This window comes from Tamandua tetradactyla, chromosome 14, assembly GCF_023851605.1.
Source record: "Tamandua tetradactyla isolate mTamTet1 chromosome 14, mTamTet1.pri, whole genome shotgun sequence".
NCBI lineage: Eukaryota > Metazoa > Chordata > Mammalia > Pilosa > Myrmecophagidae > Tamandua > Tamandua tetradactyla.
In genome coordinates this window covers 76,080,878-76,107,307 of record NC_135340.1, presented here as the reverse complement: position 1 = coordinate 76,107,307, position 26,430 = coordinate 76,080,878, and the positions used below count along the sequence as shown (strand labels likewise).

General features: G+C 39.0%; 1 long non-coding RNA gene across 3 annotated transcripts; it reads left to right on the top strand.

Annotated features, from left to right (window-relative positions):
* The first annotated feature begins 7,172 nt into the window (after positions 1-7,172).
* Positions 7,173-22,504, top strand: LOC143655186 (uncharacterized). Of its 3 annotated transcripts, none has more exons than XR_013162097.1 (3): positions 7,173-7,283; positions 11,873-12,017; positions 22,323-22,504. It is a non-coding gene; the product is annotated as an uncharacterized LOC143655186 (long non-coding RNA). The 3 variants fall into 3 exon arrangements; XR_013162096.1 differs by having other exon boundaries at positions 7,185-7,319; XR_013162095.1 differs by having other exon boundaries at positions 7,185-7,577.
* The last annotated feature ends 3,926 nt before the right edge of the window (positions 22,505-26,430 follow it).

Here is a 26,430-nt window from a genome sequence, read left to right as displayed (position 1 = left end):
TCAGATAATGTCTGCTGATGGCTATTAATGCTATATCTTTCCTTAGGGGCAATTTCAGTGCCAGATGAGTCAGTTTTATTACTAAAGTGGTCTGTGGAAGGACTGAGGGTTCACTCCCAGCCTTGCTTTCAGAGCAGAGTAGGATTTCTCCTTCCCCATGGAGTGCTATGAAACCCTTCGGGTCATTTTCAGTGGAAATCAAAGGTTGTGCTACAGAGAGACCTTCATGAAGTATCCCAAGATACAGGATGGAGAATTCCCCAAACTTGACGAACCATGGAAATCATTTGTTTTCCCTCTCCTTTGAACGCTCTCTTGCCTAGGCCCAGCCCTGGCGCTGAAACAGGGTTGGAAAAGCTTGCAAAGCATAAATGTCCCCCTTGATGTCTTGTTAATGACACGTGTCATCTAAATAGCATTACCATCAATAGGGGATGTTGTGTTTCTGCTATTTTTTCCCCCTTCTGTTCTCAGTTGCCCTTTTGTGTGTGTGTGTGTGGCACTGGCAGGCTCCGGGAATCGAACCTGGGTCTCTAGCATGGCAGGCAAGAATTCTGCCACTGAGCCACCATTGCACCACTCTTGCATTTTAACATATGTAAAAATATTTATATAGTGGTTCAAGTCTGCAGCATTCAGCTTAGATACATTGTTTTGAGCTCTCCCTTTCAGTACTATCATATTTAACTCAATAGAAGTCATAGGCATATTTGGGGCAAGTAGTAGGTACAAATCTGACAGAAAGCTAATGAGCTCTCCTGTGATTATCAGGGAGGATGGTGACTCATTAAATCTCATTTCCTGGGCAAGTGTCCACATAGGGAGAAGAAATTATCTGAAATAAAGGCCTGAGAACTTAATGCAGTCAGATTTATGGGCATCCATATAAGCTGCCACATGATAATCAGTGCAAATAGTAAAATGTTTTAATGAGGTTCTCTGAAATATTTAATTGGCGACTCTATTAATTTTTTTTTAATTTTGCTGTTTTCTATTAGGAATTGGCCCCATAGCAGGGAGGGCCCTAAAACCAAGTAGAGTTGTCTTTTTGTTGGATTCAGTCCAAGCTCTTGTTCCTCTACATAGTTTCCCTTTATGCGTATTAACAATGTCATTGATATTCATGGCTATACTGAAAAGGGGGTCAGGATGATAAAAATCCATAAATGTTTCTCCTTTTACTTCAAAAGTATATATGTATCATTTCCAGGTTCGTTATTGGATCAGTTTTCCTTATAAGATTTTCCACAACAAAGGAATTTTTTCCTAAAAAGGGCAAACCATAAGCAAAATAGAGAAGCAATTTGTTTTTGGCATCTAACCTTCCCTTTAAATGTTCATCTTCTCCTTCCTAACACTTCCTTTCTTACTTATTCAACCTTAGATCCCAATAGCTGTCTAATCACACACTAAATGATAGCTTAAGATATCTTGTTTCTCAGGGACTCAACAAGAGACTCATAAATGTAAATAAATGAATTTATGGTGTTAGAATTTTAGATGTCATAACGGGTTGAGTGGGGTCGTGATATTTTGGGAGTGTCTCAGATCATACCTATTTCTCAGCCCAGCCTTGTTGCTCAATCATCCCATGTATATTGTCACTTATAGCTGTTAGAGAATCGTCTGTTGACTGGTGATGGGAGACTAAGAAGTGGTCTGTGCTGTTTGCTTTTGTATGACCAGTAATTTCCACATCACGTAACCTCATTTGGGAAGCTCATCCTGAAACAGTAGACATCACTCAATTTCATATCCTTTCCCTAACCTTGTGTTTCTGGATTCTATCCATGTCATCATCTTCCAAACTTGCCGCTAAGACCTATGCTCTCTGCCAGAACATGAGGAGAAGGATCACTTACAGGTATGATTCATTTTCAAAGGGCTGCAGGCTGGATTTGTAATGGAGAAATCATTCAAGAGAGCTTCTTCATAGCAAAGATGAGTTTTCCATGAAAAATGTCAGGGTGATTTAGATGAATTCAGGCCGCAACTCATGCTCACTTTAAACATTCAATATATGAGACTATTCATCTTTTAAGGTCATAGACATCTAAGATAACATATTGAAGTAGACCATTCCAAAAGAAGAGGTGGGGTCTTAGTTCACAACATGAAAGGTGAGTACCATATTTTCCTGATTCAAAAATTCACACTAAGAAACACATTTCAATGTTTCAAAGGAGTCATCTTACAGTTCATAAATATGCTTACCATAATACTATTTTTTTTTTCAAAACATCTGTTATTAAATCTCGTGATCAATGTTTCCTTGGAATTTTAGGAAACACTATGAATTCTTTTTAGATGAGAAGGTCTTATTCACAACTTGCTGTTTGCATTTTGACCTATAAAGACACTATGCCCAAATCTCTTCTATTGTTCATGAGGCAAGGGGCTGGCAAGAACAAAATGAAAGGCCCTCAAGTTGCAGAAAACAGCTTAAACTTGCTAAATAACTGAACTGACTCAGAGTGAAGGCAATGCCATTTCTTTCTTTTCTTTTCAACCCACGGGCTGTACCTTCAATCCATTTGAATTCTTAGTTTTCCAGAGTTACCTCCATCCATGTTGCATTTTCCTTCTTCTGTTGTCAGTCATTGCCCATTCTTAGGCCCCCTTTTTACTTGATATGTCTCTCGAACTTTGAAAATTAGCCCCTGGAAACCAGCGTGATAGTCTGGGTTTCTGTACAATTTTTTTTTTTTTCAAGAGGGTGCTATTTCTGAGTTGAAGCTGACCTGCAAATTGGCCAAGAATGCAAGGGCTACTAATTATGCCTGGACTTCCATGGTAAAAATTCTTGAAAAATGTTATCCTTCCAGAAATAGCCTAAGATGGCTTAACGGTGGTCTCTTTCTCCATACCCACCCCCTGGCTTTCCTGGGGAGTTGACTGGCGAGGAGGAGCGCTAATGAAAGCAGCGGAATCACAGAGTTGTATTGCTATATGCGGCTGTTCACCTTATGTGTCTATTTTTTCCCTTCAAAGTTCAATGTTTTCTCAGTGTTACCCTTTGAAAAAGATTAACGTGGCTGGCAATGGCGAGGGGATTAACATGAATAACAAATTATTCTTATACGTTTGAAGTTATAGGCCTATTATACTAGCCCTTTAGGGAAGCACCAGGCTTTACTGAGCTATTGCTATTCTCAACAAATTCAGTAATTATTACTGCTAGGAATTGGGTTCCTTGGTTTAAGCTCTGTTTATACAAATTCTCTAACTTCCTGATTCACAGTGAAGGAGGCACGTGCAGTAGGGCTAAATTTCCCAGTGCTAAGATTTGCAATTAAACTTTAAACTTTCTCAGTATTTTGTACCTCAGGTATGGTGGAAGCAAAGAGTGGGAAGGAACAGAGAAATTGTATTTGTTCTAGAGGTTCTAGGTAATCGAAAGGGACACTTTGCCCTGATAACCCACAGCGTGATGGTTGGGAAACAGGGAAGAATTAGAAATCGTGTCAACCTTGCAGTTAAGTCACAGTTTCAAATCTTGGTTCAAGCCCAGATCGTCTGTGGACTATGACAAATATCCAAACCTCTTGGAGCCACTATTTGTTCATCTACGATATGGATGTAATAAAATACTGATTTGAATCTATTGGAGAAGTAAATAAAATAATGAAAATTTCTTACTGTGTCCATGCTTCTTGTAATTGTTCTTTTTAATACTGCTAATATTAGATTGCCTTTCTCTTGTATCTGTGCTTCTTATGATAGTCTTTAAAAAAGGGGGCCCCAAGGGGCCTTTGCCATGTAAGGCAATGACATGGTAGAATATGGGTCAGATAAATATAACATTATATTAAACTCTATCTATGTAGTCAGATTCAAATTCCAGACCTGCCAATTACTAGCTGTGTGACCTGGGGAAAGTGATCACCATCTCCGTGCCTTGGTTTCTTCATCTGTAAACTAAGAGTACCAATTTCACAGGGTTGTCATAAGAATTAATTGAGGTAACATCTGTAAAGCTCTTAGAAGAGCTCCATGAAGTCAGTATCTCCTTGTAATGAGTTGCAAAGCCTCCTGGGCAGCTGTCCGTGTTCTGTGGTGATAGGACGAGAACACACACATGCACACCTTCCCCCAGGGTACGACTGCTCCGCTTCACAGGGGCACATCTGCCTCCTTCAGCTTTGTTGATGGCAGCAGGCTGCACAGGCATTGTGCTGGCATTACCTGCATGGTTCGCATGGTCCCTTTCTGGAAGGTCTCTACAAGCAGGTTCCTACCCCGGATGGCTCTTCTATCAGGACAGTTGACCATCATGGGCAAGCGGCTTGCATTACAAAAAGGTTCTAGATTTTATCATGAGCAAGAAAGTCTAAATTCCTAAAGTCTGGGAGGCCATGTGTCAATCGGCAGACAAAGAGAACGACTTCCTTCCTTTCTCTACCTTGAAATCACCAAATAGGACAATTCTATCTGTGTAAAATTTCTGATGGAAAGGAAGCGAGGGGATGAAGGAAAACATGCATGGAAATAAGTTAAGATATTAAGATTATTTAGTTCAGAGGACTGAATGAAAACACAAATCCTACCTGTTAGGTACTTGAAATAATTCTTTTGTAAATAAAGACAACTACCACCACAATCCTGAGATTGAGACTAAAGTGGGAGGTGGGGAGTGGTCTCGGGGGTGGCCTAGGACTGTTACTATAATTCTATCCCAACAAACAGCTGCATCTCGTTTTAAGCAAACCTTGGCATGAAAGTCTGGATTTACAAATGAGAATGCTATTAATAACCAACAGTTTAAAAACAACACTTTCAGGTTTTCGGAGTCTTTTATGTCTAATTTAATTCTTATACATCTATCTATGAGGTTGAGATCATTATTTCTATTTTGCAGACAAGGAAACAAGAGTCACTATAAAGACTCCTGTTCAATCTATTCTCTGCTGGTATGTTTGAATTTTGATTGCATCTTCCAAAATCCCATTTACCCCCACGTTTTTAAGAGTAGTCTTCTGATGTATCACAACTATGGAAAAGAAATGAAAAGTGTGATATATACATTAATCAACCCATACTTTGTGGGGCAAAATAATTTCATGCAATGCAGTTGTATAATTTATAGGACAATTGAGGGATTCATGTAAAAAATATTAATTCATAATGTACCATAGGGAGTGTGGAGTGCTAATGGGTCACAGTTTTTAATTTGTAGTTGAAGATCTTCTTTTGATCCTTGGTGATAATACACATCACCTCATTTCAGGATAAACCAAAAGTCTAAAATGGAAAGCTTTAATGGATGGGAGGCTCAGACAGCACGCCCCCAGGCTCTGCCCATAACAGGTTGTCACTTGGCACTGAGTACAGCCTCCAGGTGGTTGGGAAGGCACACCCAGTTCATTCTTCAATCCAAGTTCCAGTTCAACCCTTTCTCAAGCCTGCACACCAACACTTTGGGAAAGAGGCATTTCCCTTTGCATGCCCCCTTTCCACTCCACTACTGAGGAAGGAAATTGCAACTCATCCTGGCCAGAGGGATGGTCTGGAGTGGTGCTTCTGGCCTGTTTGTTACCAGTCCAGGGTGAGGGAAGCATAGATATTGAGAGCAAGCCATGAGAAATCTTAATAGCAGCTTGACATGGCTGCAACATCTAAGCACAACTATTGAAATGGAGTTTTACGTCTGTCGAATTCAACAATGAGATCTCGGACTTGCCTTTCTTTTGTCTTTGTTTTTGCATTTCATTTTTCTAGCAATTTATTTTCAATGTTTACAAAAAATGTTGGTCTGTGACTAATTGGAAATAAAGAAAATGGGCCCTTCATCACATATCAGTCAGTAATTTAGGAAGCACCAGCCCAGAGGTTAAGTGTGCAGATTCTGGAGTGATAGCACCTACATATGTGTCCTGGTTCTATCGTCTGTATTATTTTGGGGAACTTATCCCCTTCTGCTTAATTTCCTCATCTTGAAGGAAGGTTTCATCAAAAAAGAAGAAGTTTAAAGACAGTCTTCCTATTCTCATTTTCTTTTGGTATGTAAACACTGGTGGACTGCAATAGGCAGAAAGAATAATAGTCTAAGATAATTTGATAGTCAAGGGAATCATTGGGTTGTGAGATTAAAGAGGTTAATACTTGAAAACCTCTTAGAAAAGTGCCTCCACAAAGCAAGGTACTTTCTCTGCACATTTTAGGTCTGGTCACTACATTCTAGACTCTACCGCTCACACGTATCTTTGCATAATTCAGGACCATCTAATGGCTTTTGCGGCCTCGAGCATGTTTGCCCAAACGGGCCACTTCTTCTATAAAAAATATCTTAAACATTATGTTCTACAAATGCAATGGCATAAACACAGGTATAGCCCAGGCCAGATCTATTTTATAGATTCAATGTTATTATTTTCATTTTTTCTTTCCTGATTTAAAATAAATTAAAATTTAAACATTTCCATGATTCTCTAACACTATCATAAGCCCTGGGCACTGTGCCTGCTGGGCCTAACGGAGAAGTTAGCCCTGGTGTAAGCTTTTCCTGCCCTGTCTGGAAAGCTCTTATTCCTTCTTCTCCCACTTCCTTCTCTCCTCTTCATCATTTGTGAGTCCATCCAGGTTTCCTTCCCTGTCCTTATTATGGGTACTGCAGTTATAATGATCTGTTTACTAGTCTGTTTCCAGGCATGACTGTAAGTTCTTCAGACTCAAGAAACACTGTTGTCTCCCCAGTGCTAATCCCGTTCTAGTTTAATTAATGAATTCAGTTTGGTAAAGTTGTGTCCTGGTAGGTGCAGCCACATGGATGGTGTGTTAGTTTCCCAGGGCTGCTGTAATAAAGCACCATAAACAAGGTCACTTCAAACAAGAGAAATTCATTGCCTTACAATTCTGAAGGCCAGAAGTCCAAAACCAAGACGTCAACAGGGCCATGCTCCCTCTGAGACCTGTAGGAGAGGCTCATTCCCAGCTTCTTCCCAGTTTCTGGTAGTTTGCAGGCAGTCTTTGGCATTCCTTGGTTCATAGCTCTGTAACCTCCATCTCTGCAAGGACGTCTTCTCTCCTATATGTTGTCTGCCTGTGTGTCTTCTCCTTTCTTATGAGGACCATATTGGTCATGTTGGACTAGGACCTCACCCCACTTCATTATGACCTCATCTTAATTTGACTATTTCTATCTGCCATGACGCTATTTCCAAATAAGGTCACATTCTGAAGGACAGGGGTTAGGACTTTAAAAGGTCTTTTTGAGGACACAATCCAACCCATAACAGATGGGATACAGGAAATCTTGAAGGAAGGCTTCATCAAAAAATGGAGAAGTATAAAGACAGTCTTCTTATTCTCGTTTTCTTCCAGTATGTAACCTCTGGTGGACTGCAATAGGCAGAAAGAATAATATTCTAAGATAATTTGAGAGTCAAGTAGAAAGAGCTTTACAAGATAGTTGCCCGAGCAGTGGGAACTCCCCACTGATAACACTAACAGGAGCTCAACTCATGCATCACACTGAAAACAGATCCCTAAAAGCTGATCTGCTGCTTCATTAGAAGCCAATCAAATGCTTTCAGTGTTGAGTAATCCGCTTGGCTGGGCTGGCTCCAGGGAGCAGAACAGTAAGGAGGTTCTATGTTAATTTCAGATGTTGTGGCAAGACTGTGCAGAGAGTAGCTCTGGCAAGGAGAATGTTGTGGCTGAACTAACGAAGCACTAACCAAACCAAAGGTAAAAATCTCTGTGCCCCATTTAATAAAGCAGACTTTTTTTAAAATAAAGGAATGGATAAAAATGAAAATGAGTGCCACATTAGACAAAGGGTACAAAGAGGAAGGTCAAATCTGATGAGATTCCCTGCATACCTACAGCATGCTCTCCACCAAATTGCCCAACCTCATGAGCCACTGTCAATTGCAGAGGTCCTACAACTTCAGGGGCATACGAAACATGAAGGAGTCTTAGTGAGTGTGCAGATCCTAGGTCTACTTCAGAGATTGAGAGTCAGTGGATCTGGGAGGAGGTTCAGAATCTCCAAGTTTAACAAGCAGCCCAGGTAAGGAACATCGCAGATGGTTTGGATCAGAGTTTTAAGAACCTGGACTCTATTGGATAAGCTTTATTTTATGTTCCGGCTCTAATGGTCTTTGTCCATAGCTCTTGGCTCTCGCTTCTTGGATTCTTAAGCATGAAAGGAAGCCAGACCCACTCCCTGTGTGCCCCAAACCATCTCTCTTGCGGTTCCTGAAGTCCCCATTTTGCTTTCTTTTCTAGTTTAGAGGTTGGCTTATGGGCATTTGTAAAATAGTCGTTTCCCTTTTCCTCAACTCAGAAGGAAGTCTGATGCTGTGAAACCAGCTTGCTGGAATTCTGCACTGAAGTTCCATTTGCTATCAAGGGCTCTAATGAGGAGGGACAGGCAATTATTATTATTTATTTCACTAATTAGCCAGATAATCATTCATTCTGAAACTATTCAGGGTTGGAAATCTGTTCATTTGTGCCCTTTGTCTAATGTGGTTTCATTTTTGTATTTTCCCCCTTCCTTTATAAAAATGGCTGCTTTATTAAATGGGGGGCAGAAGTGGGGGTGAGAAGGGGAAGAATTTTAAAAAGAGAGATCATTTCTGAGCAGTGAAGATAATGCAACAAGGAGCCAGAGTCCATAAAAACATCACCTTTCAGTCTCTGAAGACATAATGCTTGATGATGACCATAAAACATGTTAGTGCAAAATAAATTACGCTCCTATTCAAATCCTTAAACGTACTATTGTGGATGTCACTGGAGACATGCAACTATTTTTTCTGATCCTGAGGTATATTTTATCATAATTTGTGGGGTGGGTGACAGCCTTGTACACATGATTGCCTTTTCCTGCTCAGTTAGCTTGTCAAGGTCAGAGTCCTTTGGCCTTTTATGAATGTAGGACTATTAAGAAATGAACAGGATAACTGAACAGCAAGGAGAGGGAACTTTATTTTTCTTTACTAATAAATGCATTGTTTTCATGGTGTTTGCTCATATGAAGTTACTGTTCAACAACCCAGATTACATTGAGGGTGGGGGAAGGGATTTTTTTTTTCCTGATGCTCTGCATCTTGTTTTTGTTATAAAATGGGAAGAATCATTGGGAGGTTGGGATTCATTTTCGATGTCTTAAAATAAAATGCTCAAGAGCACTTCCACCTTTGGATAGATTTTCTTTCTTAAGGTAGATAATTACAATGGGAAGTTGGTACTTAATAACAGCCACTTCTACAGGGTGGATTTGCAGGGTAGCACTGCCTATGTAATCCAAGCCTCCTAGATACAACCAGGCTGGTAGATTAGGCTGAGAGTTTAGTTCTTTTCTCCTTTAAAGACTTCCATTTTGAAAGCTAAAACCAGATCCATGGAATCATAGAAGCTGTACCCAAGGAAATGTGAGATGATGGCTGTTTCTCACAGAAATGGAAATCCCTGGTAATTGTAGGGTCATCTTGGCAAAAGATAGAGAAGACTTCACCTCCCCAAAGGACAACTCAGCTAATTGCCATAATTTCGCAATGCACTCTTCATCTACATCTTCTCCTCAGCATGCTGAGGAGCTCAGTGTAGGAAACTTATCATCTGAACAACTCTTCCCCTGTAATGGGTATCTGTGTTGTCAGTAGTACTGGAAATTGTTCAGAAATCTTTCCAAAAGCATTCATACATAAACAAGCCCTTGTGCAGAAAACCCAAGGAACCATTGTTCCCAGGTCTCCAACTAACTACCCCTAACACACTTTCAGTAACTCCAGCAGAGAGAAATTTTTAGACCCCAGAGTCCTCGAAGCATCAAGATTAATTTTGTTAGGAGAAGTGGCAAGAACAATTTCCTAGTATTTATTCTATCTACCACCACAGTGATAAAATATTTACCAAAAAGAATTAAAAGAACTTTAAAAATAAGAAGCCTGTTACAACATTGACTGTATAGATATAACACATTAATTTATCAGAGCTGATCAGTGAAGATATAGAAGAAAGAAAGGTCGAAGAAAGTAATGCAAATAAATAAATGTTTACCTTACTTAAGAGTGAGGTGCAATTACTGTTCCAAGAACCACTTTAATATAATGCTGGCATATTATAAGTGAATTTGATTATTTTAAATAATTCTGCTCTATTGTTGAAAACATTTTCAAGAGCATTAAGGGAAGGAAAAGTTGAAGGCACTAAAAACTAATCAAGAAGCATTTTAAAAATATTTTAAATAATCTAGACTTCCCCTGAAGATTATTCAGCAAAGTTATATGTACTACATGATGACCAGGAAATAGAGATAATGGGCAAATACCTTAGGTTAGTTCACATTCTAGCTGTCGAAGGAACAGAATTTTTAATCAATATCTAATATCACAAAGGATAGAAATAAAAGTCAAGAAAAGAAAAATGGGTTGAAATAGAAAGGAAAATAGAGGTGGATGGATGTGCTTGATGCTTTCACCCTATTCTAAGGTCAAAGTTTAGTGGTACATTCAGGTGTCTATGGGAGCATCTTGAATTAGTGCAAATGGGCCTGGATGAAGGTAGTGACACAGCTGCAAGAGTGCTTATTCTTCTTATGCATGGGCTCCAAAAGTGGCACCTTTTTAGACCTTGAGACGTAGACAAGGTGTCATCAAAGTAGGCTTTGTAAGCAATGGTTGCATTTGGGCTGGAAATGAGAACTTGAGATTAGTGTAAGACCAGTAATTTCCAGGTCAGCTGGCTTGCTAAAGCCAAAATATGATTTTCTGATCAGTGTCATCAGTAACGCTTTTCCTCCAACACATCAAGCATTAACCTGCATCAGGACCTTTGCACTTGCTCTTCTCTCCTTCTAGAATATTCTTTCTCCAGTTATCTGTGTGGCTAGATCCCTAACTTCACTAAGGATTCTGCTCAAATGTCACTCATCAGTGACGCCTTCTTTTTTCTGACCATCCTTTCTAGAACGCCTCTCTTCCACCAAAAGTAAGTTCTGTGAGGGTAAGTTCTATGCCATAAGCAATGTCCCAACAATGGAAGTTGCTCACCACTGTATTTCCAGTACCTCAAATAGTGTCTGCCTCATAGGAGGAACTCAGTGGACATTTGTTGAATGAATGGGTGAATAACAACAATAGTGGCTTCCCTTTTTTGTGTACTTTCCCTGTGCCAGGATCCACATTGGCACCACCCTCTATGTCCTGTAAGATAGTCACTGTTGTTATTTTGCCTCCCATTTTACAGATTCGGAGGCACCCTTGGTGGTCCCACATGTTCAGACCCCTGCTCTAAGCAATACAGAGCTGCCCTGAATTAGCTCTATATAACTTTCTCTTAAGCAATTTGCTATAGTGCACAAATTTCAAAAATAAACATGAACTTAAGAACACATCAAAGTTACAGAAAAATTGGTAGGCAATAGAGAACTCAATTCAAGAGGATTTTAATTTCATTGGGCTTTCTGGAAGGAACGATTTGCTTAGGATTGCCATATCTGTATGGCATACGGAACACTCAGTTAAATTTGAATTTCAGATTAACAACAAATAACTTTTATTTAAGTTCCAAATATTGTATGGGACATATACTAAAAAAAATAAATTTGTTTTTTCTGATTTCCATTTCTAACGAGATAAAGCAAGAAAGAAAATAGTGAAAATAATAACAATAAAAGCATTTACAGCTATCACTTCTGTTCCCCAGGAACTGTGTGTCCTTTGCATAAATTATCTCTAGTCCTCACAACAACTTTATGTGGTAGATGCTATCTTCTGTTCTTCAGATGAGGTTGTCAGAACTCAGAGAGCATAAGTAATTTGTCCAAAGTCACACAGCCCAAAAAACCCTGGTGCAAAGACCATGCCTGAGTCTCTCTGACTCAAAGAGCAATTTCCCCATGACCCCATTCTGTTTCTTTGAGGTCCTAGGTCAGAGCCAATCTACAAGCAAAAAGAGCCATTCCTAACTGAACCCCGGAAGAAGTTGCCAGAAATCTGGACACCTGTCTCTATGTTCCTGGACCTCCCATCCCATGCAACTTTTGCATCAGGTCTGGTCGATCCCAGGTGAGGTCATTAAGATTCAGAACCTTCTTGTTATTACTATTTTGGGAGGGGAATGAGGGTGATGGGTGGATGGGTAGGGAGTTTGGGAGATAGGTACGGGAATTTTGCTTAAAAATAACCAAAGATTAACAGAAAAGAGCAACAGCTTGTGCTATTTCAGTTGCAATGTCACATGCATTTTTATTCTAAATGACAATATTTAACAACAAAATTGCTTCATTTCAACCTCATTGCATTCCTTCAAGTTGGAGGACTATAATTTAAAAATAATAAATGCAACAGAGTGAATGTATTGCTTTCATTAATCCCCAATACTGCTTATTTTCAGCACTTTTTAAGTATTTGGGTGTGTGCAATACATTTAGTTGAAGTGGAAAAAGAATCATTCAAATTTCAGACCATTTGCAATTATCAATTTGTCTGCTGTTTTCTAGCCAAGTAACTGAACTTCACAGTAGCATTTAGTTTGAATGATATCCTCCCCACCCCCTGCCTGGTATAGAACAGTGAATTAGTCAAGTAAAAATGTCTGTGGAATTGAAGGTGCTATAAACAAGAACATCATATCCCCTGAATTATCAGCCAGTACAGGTGATGTTGATTACTTGTCGTGGTGTCCCAAGGACATCTACAGTGACAGTGGAAACTTTCTGTCTCTGTGCCCGAAGTGAAGTGGAGATTTAAGGCAATCGTCAAACTTTCATTTCTAATCCATGTATTGCTTGGTACCCAAATAATTAAAAGAAGACATGAAATTGTAAGGACCTTAAGTACCAGCATTGCCAGATAAAGCCCAGGACATCTTGTTAATCTGAATTTCAGATAAACAATGTATTTTTTCATACAAATATGTTCCAGATATGACATCCTGTATTTTTATTTGCTAAATCTGACAACCCCATTAATAAGGACCCTGCATCTCATTACCTTGCCTGGTGTTGTTTTCTAAACATGGCATGGTAAAAATTAATTGTAATGGCTGGAATTTATTGAGTGACTATTATATACCTAGCTTTATTCTCTGTGCTTTACTCTTAAGATCATCTAAGCCTCACAGCAATCCTGTCAATTAAGTGTATTATTATCCCGTTCTACAAAATACAGGAGAATGAGGCTTGGAAAAATCAAAATACTTGCCTAAGATCTGAGCAAATATGTCATGGAGTGTGGGTGGCTGGGGTTTCTACCCATACCTCTCTGCTTTTACTATGCCATTATGCTTTCTAATCAATGAAAACAAATGAACGAATGCAGATAGCACTATGTGTCTCTCCACTTCCCTTTAAAGATACAAACACAGTCTTAAATTCGTATGAATGTTTTCAGGGTTGAGTGTTGTGGTGTGTGTGCTAAATCATATATGCAGACCTTACCTTACCACTGGCCCATCACCATTCTCGGTGTTCTAGTTTGCTAGCCGCTGGAATGCGATATACCAGAAACAGAATGGCTTTTAAAAAGGGGAATTTAATAAGTTGCTAGTTTACAGTTCTAAGGCTGAGAAAATGTCCCAATTAAAACAAGTCTATACAAATGTCCAATCTAAGGCATCCAGGGAAAGACACCTTGGTTCAAAAAGGCCAATGAAGTTCGAGTTTCTCTCAAGTGAGAAGGCACATGGCAAACACAATCAGGGCTTCTCTCTCAGCTGGAAGGGCACATGGTGAGCACAGCGTCATCTGCTAGCTTTCTCTCCTGGCTTCCTGTTTCATGAAGCTCTCTGGGAGGCGTTTTCCTTCATCTCCAAAGCACTCGCTGGTGGACTCTCTGCTTTGTGGTGCTGCAGCATTTTCTGTTCTCTCTGAATCTCTAGCTTTCTCTAAAATGTTTCCTTTTTTATAGGATTCCCAAAAAGTAATCAAGACCCATCCGACATGTCTCCACCTAATCCAGTTTAACAACCACTCTTGATCGAGTCACATCTCCATGGAGATGATCTAATTATAGTCTCAAAAATACAATTCTGAATAGGGATTAGAAGAAATGACTGCCTTGAAAAAATGGGATTAGGATTGAAACATGGCTTTTCTAGGGTACATATATCCTTTCAAACCAGCACACTCAGCTATGGAAGAAATGCTTGAAGTGCAAGGCAATAATTGAACAAAACTTCAAACGAGTAAAAGCAACTCCTTAACAATGAGTTGTTTTGAGCTCAGCAAAATTCCTGTGAATTTGTTTAATTTTTAAATTATTTTGGGTATTAAAAAGAAATACCCTGGGGTATTTCAGGGTTCTTAATTGTAGATTTGCTTAAATGTTAACACCATTTCCTAATTGGACAGTGAGCAAGTTCATTTGTAAACAGGTCATCTTCCATACGGAGTGTCCCATCATAAATTTTTTTCTTAAATATCTATTGCATGTAATTATTGAAAAGATGATGAAGCAACATTTTGAGAAAACTCAAAAGATGAAAACAGCGCCCACAATGCAGCATAACTGTTCTCATTTTTGCACATTCCTTTCCTGTTACTGATTTCTGAAGTGTCCAGAACTGACAGAGATTCCACAGTGCTTGTTAAAAATGAATTTGTGATTTCTGTCAAGAAGAAACTGCTTGCATAGAAAAAAAGGGCAGACAAGGAAATAAAAATCATCTTACAGTTCCTAGTAATTCTATTTATTTTCTTTAAATCACAAGCAGGGTATGCAATAAAGTGTTGAGTAGTTTCCTTCTTTCACCATAACTAATCTGTTTCCATTTCAAAGGCACTGGGGAACTAAAAAATTGACCCGGAGGTCCAAGCACCTGCTCTAGAACTGAGCTGCAGATCTGGAGGTTCAGGTGGGACTCAGCAATCCATCCTGGACTCACTTATTAAGCATCTGCCTGGGTTAAAAACAAGAGATGAGCAATCACATACTGAACTTGAACCTGCCATGCTGTGACAGAAGTCCAGATTATCGAAGACAAATAGCAGCATTGTACAGATGGACTGGCATGACAAGATGTAGAATCAGAGGGTCTTGGTTCTTCCAAGAGAGACCGTCTCAACCTGGGACAGTTTCCACCTGTGCCAAGAAGGCTGGGGACCATTTAGTCACAGCTGTTGTGCTCAATCAGTCAACAGCACATTCCAAAGTGAGAAGAATAGTCAAGAATGGCCTTTAGGAAATTCGGGGCATTCAATGGCAGCCCCAGTAGCATTGCTTTGTTATGTAATACTACAAATCGTTCATCCCTCGGATTGGAGCAGGGCTGGAGGGGGGGCTGGCTGTGCTAGCAAGAAGTGAAGTGATTTACGGTTGGAAGCTACAGATGGTATGAAAATAAACATTGAATCAGTTCCTTCCTCTAAGTCCATGTTCCATTAGAATAACTACGGTAGGTGAACATTTTTCACATTTTAATTGGTGTTTTGCTGATTTTATCAGAATTTCTGCTGGTCAAAGCAAATTGGCTATTTATTTATTTTGCAATGAAGCTAACTGTTCACTGCAAGTTTAATGTACTGTAATGAATTTTAAATCTCCTCCTAGTCACATTACAAAGTGTTTGAATCAAGACGTCCTTGTTACACTTAAATTATTAATTATTCAAATGGACAAAAGGTAACTTTCAGATATAATGTCACATTTTAAATTGATCTGAATTGTATGAAAATGTGGCCCTGCACTAAATGATGTTAGGAAAATAGATTGCGTCTCCTTTGCAGTCTGCTTAACCCACTCATACCTGCTTGGTTTTTAGACATGATAAATACTTTCATTATTAGTTTATTTTCAATAGCGTACAGAACAATAAGTTTTTATGTTATTTACACTTCAGTGGCTTTGGTTTAATTGGCTCCTTTTATGTTATTTATATAAATATAAATCATACTGGGTTTTAAAATATTAATGATGCATTTTATGCTATAATGCTGTTTTCAACCAGACTAGCACTCCATAAATTCACACCATCCACAGATAACGGTTAGGGAACTTTACAAAATCTACTTCAAAAGTTGAAGCAAATGTACTCTAAACTGCAGCAGAACTCATGCTTGGGATGAAAAGAGCTGCTGAATTACATTTCATTTGCTTTTGAGTTAGCAAATTAATTTATGCAAATATTTCTGGAGGGTAATTCTCAGGTCTGTATCTTAGGGAACTGCATAGATATTTTTCTAGGCACTATAGAAAACAAAGAAAAAAGAAAAAAAAAACCCACATTTAAATAAAACTGAGTCTTGCTTCCACCAGCTCCAGGATATGGGTGAGTCTCTATTCCTAAAGCCCTCAGAGATTACATACGTCAGGAAGGTTGGCTAAAAGGTCTTTTCATTCCATTTAAAATTCTCCCACTTTAGATTTTGTAAACACCCCTTTGTTGATCTTTGGACATTTTTCTCTCAAATCCCAAGATGGTGTTATGATTACATCGAATTTCCTTATGGAGTTTACATCTCTAGAGAAACTTTAAGATTTTATAGTTGTTTAGGCTTTCCCTGCATACTGGCCTCTTTCAGAAATGAAAGAAAAACAAAATTAAGAAAAGATGTTTTTGAATGAACAAAGAATATCATTTCAATTGTTAATTAAAAACCACTGTGCTCCATGAGGGGAGGGGGTGGGGTTTAAACTAATGCAGTAAGTTTAAACAACAGAGCAATAACTGGACAATATGATGGGGGGCGTGTGTGTGTGTGTGTGTGTGTGTGGCAATTTGCTTTGGGGTCATTTAGGAAAGTTGGGTCCCATATACAACATGGCCTCCGTCTTTGTGGTGACAGAGCTAGTGTGAGAATAACGAAATACTTCTTGAGCATTCATTTCTAAGATGCTGCTTGAATCCTGCCCACACAGGTTTTCTTACTGAGGGGCATTTTATAGAAGCTGGTTGGTTTGTCCTGCTTCCTAAATTAGAGTGTTCACTTTACAATGTGCTAAGAGTGTCAGTGCAAGGTGATTCTTTTTTAAATTTTATTAATTAAAAATAATTACAAGAAAGAAACACAAACATTCCCAACACATACACTCGGCAATTCACAATATCATCACATAGTTGCATATTCATCATCATGATCATTTCCCAGAACATTTGCATCAATTCAGAAATAGAAATAAAAAGACAACAGAAAAATAAAACAAAAACAGAAAAAAATTTACATACCATACCCCTTACCCCTCCCTTTCATTGATCACTAGCATTTCAAACTAAATTTATTTTAACATTAGTTCCCCCTATATTTATTTTTATTCCATATGTTCTACTCATCTGTTGACAAGGTAGATAAAAGGAGCATCAGACACAAGGTTTTCACAATCACACAATCATATTGTGAAAGCTATATCATTATATAGTCATCATCAAGAAACATGGCTACTGGAACACAGCTCTACATTTTCAGGCAGCTCCCTCCCGCCTCTCCATTACATCTTGGTTAACAAGGTGATATCTACTTAATGCGTAAGAATAACCTCCAGGATAACCTCTAGACTCTGTTTGGAATCTCTCAGCCATTGATACTTTGTCTCATTTCACTCTTCCCCCTTTTGGTCAAGAAGGTTTTCTCAATCCCTTGATGCTGGGTCTCAGCTCATTGTAGAGTTTTTCTCAATCCCTTGATGCTGAATCTCAGCTCATTCTGGGATTTCTGTCCCATGTTGCCAGGAAGATCCATATCCCTGGGAGTCATGTTCCACGTAGACAGGGGGAGGGTGGTGAGTCTGCTTGCTGTGTTGGCTGGAGAGAGAGGCCACATTTGAGCAACAAGAGGTTCTCTTGAGGGTGACTCTCAGGACTAATTTTTAGTAGGCTTGAACTATCCCCTGTGGGGTTAAGTTCCATATGAACAAACCCCAAGACTAGGGGCTCCGCCTATAGCTTTGGTTGTCGGTACAAGGTGATTTTATTCAACAGGGTGCTTTGATGAAATGAGTTCTAGAATCAAAGAGATGTCCCTAGCTGCAAAACTTTAAACAAGTTACTTAACCTCTGCCAGCCATGGTTTTCTCATTTATAAAATGGATAGTCATACGTACGCTTCATGATGTTGTTCTGAGGAATAAATGAAATGAGGTATGTGGAGTCTCACTTGGCACAGTATCTTGGTCCCAATAGTTGCTAAATAAATGGTTGCCATTGTAAGGCACCTTAATATAGGTTCTGCATACGAGTCTGGTGGTTTGTCAATACATACATCATGCTGCTAACTATGGAATATTTTCAGTTTAGATGGAAATGACTAGGGGAATAACAAATCTTTATTTAGTAAAAATGATTTCATTGAAGAGTAAAAAGAATGTCTAATATCTGAAGAAACGTTACACAAGACACTAGAAAAATAGCTCATAGGCCATTGCAGCTGTTTTCAATATGAATTGAGTTCTCTTTGAAAAGGGGTTAAGATGCTCAGCTGGTGGAGCAAGAAACTCAAAGAGACAGTTCATTGGCTTTGCACCGCAGCTGATGAGGGGGAAATCCTACAGCCAAATTGATGTGCATAGCATATGTTTTGCTACCTTGACTTTAAATAGCTCTTCCGGTTTTGATCGCACGTACACATTTCTCACTTTGTTTTCACGCCAGCGAGGCAAGCGGGAAAGATGTAATTATCCCCTTGTTACAGATGAAGTCATTATGACTCATAGAGGTAAAGGAGTTTGTCCAAGGCAGGTCTTCTTCTCCCCCATGAAAAACTTGTTCAATAAGAAGTTTAACCTAATAAAAATAGGTGACAATTATTAAGCAACTCATTTAATCTACACAATCCCTCTATGAGTAGATATACCATTATTAACTCCATTTTACAGATAAGGAAACTAAGGCATAGAAAGATGAAGCAATATCTGGAATTTGACGTGTGGCTCCAGAATCTGTGTTTTAACACTATATTCTGCCAATTCAGGATTGACCAGAATTGGGAATAATCAATCTTTCTCAAACTTTGTTCTGCATCAGAATTACCTGGCAGGCTTGTTACAGCACAGATTTCTGGGTACCGCCACAGTTTCTGACTCAGTAGGTCTTGGGGGGACCCCAAGAATCTACAGTTCCAACAAGTTTCCAGGTGTTGCTAATGAGGTTGGTCTGGAGACCACGCTTTAAGAATCATTGGTCTAGACTAAAGTCACAAAATCTTGCTGTCCAGAAGCAATGTAAACCTCAAGAATCTTTGGCTTATGAAAGATCATTGTTAAATAGCTGACTGGAGGGACAACTGCCCCTTGAGGATCATACCTCAAGGCTGCTCCAGCATCCCCCAAACGCCAAGGTGAAGCCACTTTGCTTGAAATAAAGGACTCCTCTAGATAACTGGTATAGCTATGCCATCCCCAGGGATCGTCAGCTGGGTGGGAGGGTGAAGAAAATCACGTAGGATCTCTGCTGCTTACTCACATATGTAATCAGGTTAAAGTGATTATCACAGGAATTCTGAAAATCGACAAGGGAAGAGCAAATGGAAGGGGAGGTATGGAAGCTTCCTTCTGTCTTTGTAACAGGAGTTGGGGAGGGTTATGACAGGATCATATGCATTCAATCTCCAGAACTATGGCACTTATTTTTCCAGCATTTTCATCATCATTATTGTTTTAATGATCAAGATGGCAGTTTGGGTACATCTGCTTAAAATATGTCCAGACTGTGATGAAGTTATGATTCATTTGCTGACGTATTGCAAAGAAAACAACAGCAATAAAGAATACAATAAAAACTCCATGCTATGTGCTCTGCTGTTTTTACTCAAACTGCCCCCTCATTTAATTGGATTTTATACATTTGTAAAATTTCATGCAAAAATGCATGAATCTAACACTTATGACTGATTAAATTGTTAAATTGAAGAAATTCTTGCTAAAATTGTAGTGATCCAACTCTTCCCAGAAATCTGACACCTTGTCACCCACCCGCCTAGAGTTCAGATGAGCTGTCCTCACAGGTACGCTCAGAACCCATAGCTGTGGGGTGCCTTATATTCAGGTTTCTCAGGCCCCAGCACCCTCTGAAGAAGACACCTGTTCTTTGCCAGCATGGCTGAATATTTAAGGCACTGTACTTAACCAAAGACGTAAGTACTTGTCAGAAAGTAAAACTTTGAACTCGGGTCTGACTATTACTGATCCAAACCTCAGTCAGGGGACAGACAGCATTGGTGGGGGATTCACTGAAGGAAAGACAGTTCATCCCCTCATCCAACAGGGTATAATCCATTCTTGGAGTTGGGCAGATTAATGGAGAGTCACGTACCCTGGTAAGATTATTTTCAATTTCCTACCCCCTCACTGAGTTGCTTACACCAAATTACATTTTTTCCCCGGACGTTTGTTATTGGTTTTCAACAAGCAGAGTTAAAAAGAAAGATGGCTGAAAGACCTTTTCCTTGTTGTATTTACTTTAAGGACGCTGGAATCCATTGCCCTTTATATCATATATATCCTTTACATATTTCCCTTTATATTTATGAAAAACTTCAAACACACAGAAAATAAGTCCCAGTGTAGTCATGAAAAGTTTACTTTTTGCCATATTTGCCTCATGTTTTAAAAATAAATAAGGTACTATAAATATAGTTTAACTCCACCCTCTACCAACCCAACCCTTTTCTCCACCCTCTAGAGATAACCGCACACCAGAGGTGGTTATGCATCTTTCTTGTTCACACTTTGTATGTTGTTACTGCATGTCCAAGAGTCTACAAATAAAATATGTAATATTGCTCTGAAAGTTTTCAAACATTTACATGTCTATCAGACAGTCCATCACCTTCTGTACACATTGGGCTCTTCATGAAGAAATGCATGAACTTCTACCAAGTTCTACGCTGAGCATCAAATTTGCTTTTCTCATGGATGGCAGAGAGCAGATAAATGGTGTTCTCCCCTGTGCAGTGGTGGTCGGAAGTCTGGACTCTAATTGCTGTCTGCCTTTAACAGTATAGTACCTTGCAGACTGCATTTAAAAAAAATTAACTTAAGGGGTGCAAGTGTGGCTCAGTGGTAGAATTCTCGGCTGCCATGCGGGAGACCTGGATTCGATTCCCAGCCCCTGCACTTCCCAAACAAACAAACAAAGAAACCAACAAACACAAACAAAAAAATTCAACAAATAGTGCTGCAATAATGGGATACTCACATGGAAAAATAATGAAATGTGACCCCGCCATACAGCATACAAAAAAAAATTAACTTCATCTAAATATTTCCTGATCTTAATTTCCCTTTACCTCGTGAATAGGTCAGAGCTCTCCAGAAAAAAACAGAACCAAAAAGACATACTGAGAGAGGGAGAGAGAGAGAGAGATTTTAAAGAATTGGCTTTTAGTAGTTAGGGCCGGCAGAATAGAAACTAAGGCAAGATTTTAAGCTATGGTCTTGAGGCAGAATTTTTTCTTCTCTGGGAAGCCTCAGTTTTTGCTCTTAAGACCTTCAACTGATTAAATGAGACCCACCCCCACTATCAAGACTAATCTCTACTTAAAGTTAGCTAATTGTAGATGTTAATCACAACTACAAAATCCTAGATTAGTGTTTAATTAAATAGCTGGATAATATAGTCTAACCAAGTTGACATATAAGACTAATCATCACACCTTGATTTCTTCATTTAATTTCTGGAAGCTCATTGCATTTAAATTCTTCTTGTAACAAGATCATTTTTCTTCTTTTCTAACCCCACCTCTTTCTCCCCATCCAATGCCTCTTTAAGTTATATCCTACATTTTTTAGCATCACTTGCTACCCCACACCCTCAAACACTGAACTCAGGAGAGTTGTCAGGATTTACACTATGCTAAGTATGACATTCCATTTAGCTAAATAAATTTCTATGCATAAAATCTAGATGGGTTAGCTGTCTCCAGGAAAACTGATACATAATATGGAATGAATTTTCATGTTAAATATTTACTGCCCAGAAATGGACCCCCATAGTTTATTCCCCAGCTCAAAAGTTGTTTTTAGTAGTAGAAAGAGCCTTAGGATTGCAGGCTGATGAGTATACATCATTAATATCTTTGTATTTTGGAGCCAAGATAATTTCATGGCAAAGAAGCAGAAGCTAGGGACGCTATTAACAATTTGCCATTCCTGGTTAATGCAAGAATATTAATTCCATTTGCAAAGAGAGGTATAAAAACCATGTGTGTTATTTTTGAGGTCTTGCTTATAATACAGTTAGAAAGTGCTAGAATTTGGTATTTTATCCTTTGAGACTTTGCTCGGTTACCCTCAGTTTGGCTGAATTGTGACCACAGTTGACTTCCTAACCCTGGGCCTATGACCATGACCTTACTTGGAAATAGGGTCTTTGAGGATGCGATTAAAGTGAGGCCAATCTGGATGGGTGGGCCTTAATTCAATATGACCTGTTGTCCTTAGGAGAAGAGGAAACTTGGACCCAAATACGTAAGTGTGAGAAAGCCGTGTGAAAATGGAGGAGGCAGAGATTGGAGTAATGCACCTACAAGCCACGGAATGCCAAGAATAGCCAACAAACACAAGAAGCTGGAAGAGCCAGGGAAGGATTTGCTCCTACAGTGTAAAATGGAGCATGGCTCTGTCAACACCTTGTTATTGAAATTCCAGCCTCCAGAACTGTGAGGCAATAAATTTGTGTTGTTTTTAAAACCATCCAGTTTGTGATACTTTATTGTGACAACCCTAGGAAACTAAGACACCCTACAATTTATAGTTAAACAAAACTCTGGGATCATCCAAAAGGCAGTCATTAAAAAATGCATCTGGACTCTCCTTGGGGTTGTAATGTCCACCTTTACTGTCTCTGTTAGCCTCAGAGATAGCCAAGCCAAGTGGTCCTCAACTTTAGGCAGTAGACACTAAGAGTTATATACTAATTTCAATATAAAACACTATTTAAAAAAATCTAGTCCTGGTTTTGAGACAAAATATTGCCCTAGAGAAGTTGCCTTCTTTAATTACTGAGTACTTTGTCTATACTGCAATTGAAGTCACAGCTACAAAGATCTCTGTTAGCATTTGTGATTTTTCCTGAATGAGAAGTGCATTTATTTGTTTCTTAAATAAAAAAAAGTGTTTGAAGATGAGAAAGACACTCTTCCATAGTGCATATCTTGCTGATTGAATTTAGCCAGGGATCTTGGAATATTGGTAAACATTTCATTCAAATGATCCTTGTTAAAATTTTCACAACCAAGGACCACCTGAGAGGTTTTATTAAACAGGTGCATCATTTCAGGGATTGAAATCATGCCCTTCCTTTCTGAACTAAGGACTATTGAGGCAAGGATCACAGAGTGCTGTGGGAGAGTCCTGGCTCAGGCATGAGGAGATGTGACTTCTAGCATATACTTCAGGGGCCATGTGAATTTAATTTGATTTTCCCAAGCCTTCTTTCTATTATCTGTGAAAATGGAAAGTTGACTCCTGATCTCCACTAGCACAAATTGTGAACTTTGTGGATGAAGTGTGGAGGTGTATTTTCACAAGCATCTGGTTCCATTTTATGGCAACTTCAGTTGCATAACAGCATAAAATAAAATGAAGTGTCCATGGGCCATGGTGGCTCAGCAGGCAGGAACGCTTGCCTGCCATGCCAGAGGACCCAGTGTTCGATTCCCGGTGCCTGCCCATGTAAAAAAAAAAAAAGAAAAAAAGCTCTAGAAAATGAAGTGTCCATGGATGGCAGAACACTGAGGAATAGGAGCTGAGAAATACTGGGAAGCTGTTTCAGTTACAGTCTTTTAGGTTTTAAGTGACCAAATAAATAGATAGAAAAATAAATAACCTACCTTGATCTAAATAAAAAGGGATTTTTAGGTTCATAGCATCGAAAAGTCCCTTGCAGTGCTGGCTATGTAATTTGCAAGCCCAGGGAAAAATGAAAATGTGTTGCCCTATGTTCAAAAAGCAGGGAAAAAGTGCCATCTAAAGTTTTTTAAAAAGGATTTTCCAATTTTATTAGAGGGCAAAACAAGATTTGATTGAATTGGGGCAGGATGTACAATGCAATGAGTATCTACAATGTGATCGTTACATAATTCATACAGATGAATTTTAATACCTTATTGATATTTACCCATTTATCCATTCATTCAGCAAATATTAATTGAAAGAATTTTTATTCTTGGAATTTAAAAAAATAAGGAGTAATTCCTGTCCTCAAGAAATTCATTGAAAGATAGCACATATACATATGAAAGGAAAAGTGAAGCAGAAAGTGAACTGTGAATACCAACAAAATTCAGAAGTTCAGAGGAGGGGAGAGAGTGTGTCTTGCTGAAGGGAATCCACAAAGTAGTATTTAACCTAAGCCCTGAGGAGCAGATCGGATTTGAAAATGCAAAGATTGAAGCATGAGAGACACACCAATCAGGTGAAGAGAACATATAAGTAAAAGCACAAAAACAGAAAAGCCTGGGAATATTATGAGGAAGACCAAATACTTAACATGACTGCAATATGTATGTTATAACGGATGAAAAGAAGGCACCCTGGAAAAGTATATATGGATAATACTGTGGCAAGTTTTGGATACCAATGAAAGGAATTAAATCTTTACCTTGTGTTCTAGTTTGCTAGCTGATGGAATGCAACACAGCAGAGATGGATTGGCTTTTAATAAAAGGGGATTTATTTCATTAGTTCTTCATAGGGAAGGTAGCTAACTTTCAACTGAGGTTCTTTCTTATGTGGGAAAGCACAGGGTGATCTCTGCTGGCCTTCTCTCCAGGCCTCTGGGTTCCAATAACTTTCCCCAGGGTGATTTCTTTCTGCATCTCCAAAGGCCTAGGTTGAGCTGCAAGTGCTGAGATGAGGTATGCTGAGCTGCTTGGGCTGTGCTACGTTGCGCTCTCTCATTTAAGCAACAGCCAATTAAGCCAAACATCATTCATTGCAGCAGGCACGCCTCCTAGCTCACTGTAGATGTAATCAGCAACAGATGAGGTTCACATACCATTAGCTCATGTGCACAGCAACAGAACTAGGTGCCTTCACCTGGCTAAATTGACACCTGAATCTAACTACCACACCGTGTATACATCATCATCATGATATGAATGAATGGACAGTATACTGTATATAAGGGAGGAGGGAAAAGTAGAGGGAGATGAACCATTATGGAGAAAAGTGAACGGAATGGAAAAAGTGTTATATTAAGAGAAGGTTAGTGAAACTCCTGGTGCACAGCAACAGCCACTCGCCATGATGACATTTTGGGCAGTTCATGGCCCAGATTACAGACATTTTGCTTCTGAGGAGAAACCTATGGCACTGTGGACTGGTCATCATCATCTCAGCACCTTGGTTTCTAAATCTGCAAAATAAGATCCTTTATGTTTTCTGCCAGTTATGGAATCCTTTTAGGGTGACCAACTCCATTCATACTTACCACGTCACAGCTCCAATATCTGCACAAATTATTATGTTAATGATTGTGTTGTTTTATTATAGTGTAACTAATTTTTTTTTTTTTTTGCATGAGCAGGCACCAGGAATCAAACCCAGGTCTCCAGTATGGCAGGCGAGAACTCTGCCTGCTGAGCCAGCGTGGTCCATCCGTTAACAATATACATTACCTCATTCATCCATCCATATGTCCTGGTTTGCCTGAGACTGAGGGGTTTCCTTGGACATAGAAATTCCTGCACAGGAACTGGGACAAAACTGGGCAAACCAAGACAGGTGATCACCTTAAATCCTAGCCTAGAGAATCCTGTATGTTGAGATGAATTAATCTTGTTCCTCCATCCAGTGGCCCAGCAATGAGAGAAATTTACTCATCTTCCACCAAGAACAGCCATGACTCGGGATAAATCGAGGAGGTTGTTGTATATCACTATACCCACTTAAGAACTAAGAACCAAGATTTAAACTTTAAAATGTCAGGGATTTACATAGATCAGCCAGGTCAGTAAGGAAATACATTTAAAAGCTGAAAGGCCTTAAGCTAAACCTCAAAAATATTGTTTAATATAGTCTTTTCCTCCCATTTGATAGGAATCAAAGAGATCAATACCTCTTAAATTGTCTAGTAACTCCATTTATACTTACCATATTACAGCTCCAATATCTGCACAAATTATTATTATGTTAATGAACAGTGTTGTTTTATTATCGTGTAACTAATGTTAATAATATATTACCTCATCCGTCCACCCATTTAGACACACATTTACACATCAGAATGTATTTACAAGGCGGGTCATGGTGGCTCGCCTGCCATACTGGAGACCCAGGTTTGGTTCCCAGTGCCTGGTCCATGTAAAAAACAAAGTATTTACTGAGCTCATATTATATTGCAGGCACTCTTGAGTACTGGGAATACAAAGATGAATAAAATTTATTCTTTGTTCTCAAGAAACTCACAACTGAGTTAGAGAGATAGAGTTACAAACAATTAATTAATAAAATGGGGTAAATGATATGGTTGATGAATATATAAAGTGCTACAAAAACGCTACTAAAGGAATACTAATTCCAGCTGAATCTATGAAGGAAAGTATGA